Source organism: Penaeus monodon, chromosome 32 (assembly GCF_015228065.2).
Source record: "Penaeus monodon isolate SGIC_2016 chromosome 32, NSTDA_Pmon_1, whole genome shotgun sequence".
Lineage (NCBI taxonomy): Eukaryota > Metazoa > Arthropoda > Malacostraca > Decapoda > Penaeidae > Penaeus > Penaeus monodon.
The window spans coordinates 17,903,106-17,904,040 of NC_051417.1; the positions used below are offsets into that span (position 1 = coordinate 17,903,106).

Below are 935 nucleotides of genomic sequence, written 5' to 3' on the forward strand. Positions count from 1 at the left end.
CTTGGAGGAAGGTGGGGCAAGGTCCAGTAATGCCAAACGGTGTTTCTATGTTGATGATCTTCTGCTGTCTACTGAATCTGAGAATGAGGCCAAACTCTATGTTCAAGAATTACAAGAAACTTTAAAAAACGGTGGTTTCCATTTAACAAAATGGATGTCCAATTCTAAAAATGTGATGGCTGGAATACCACAGCAAGAAAGAAGTCCTGGTGTTAAGAACATCGATCTGGCAAGAGATGAATTGCCTATGGACAGGGCATTAGGGGTGCTATGGAACCTGAAGGATGACAGTTTAAAAATATCGGTAACTCCTCCCGACAAACCACTAACTAAGCGAGGCATCCTGAGTACCATGAGCTCTGTTTTTGACCCATTGGGATTCATAGCTCCTTTTACTGTTAGGGCTAAGATAATTTTTCAAGATGAAGTACGCAAGAAAAAGGGATGGGATGACCCACTCTCAGAGGAAATTATTAAAAATTGGACGTTGTGGCTAGAGGAACTCAGAGATATGAAGGAGTTCTACATGGATCGTTGTATACTTCCTCTCCGATTTGGACGGCTCATAAACGCACAGCTCCATCATTTCTGTGATGCTTCAGCTAAAGCTTATGCAGTGGTGACTTATGTGAGGCTGCAAGATGACAGTGGATTCGTGCGATGCGGCTTCATCACAGCACGCACTAGACTAGCCCCCATCAAGACTACCTCCATACCCAGATTAGAATTGTGTGCTGCGGTTCTGGCAGCTGGTTCTGATGCCAAGATACGAAAAGAAATCTCCTTGGAGATCAGGAACTCTGTTTTTTGGACAGACAGCATGATTGTTCTGCAATACATCAGGAACACGTCAAGACGTTTCCATACCTTTGTGGCTAACAGGTTGGGCATCATCCACAGAGTATCGTCCCCTCAGCAGTGGCGCCATGTGAGCG

At 44.7% G+C, this 935-nt stretch overlaps 1 pseudogene; it reads left to right on the plus strand.

The window, feature by feature from the left end:
- LOC119593581 overlaps nt 1-935 on the plus strand; it is a 3,091-nt pseudogene continuing 2,156 nt past the window's right edge.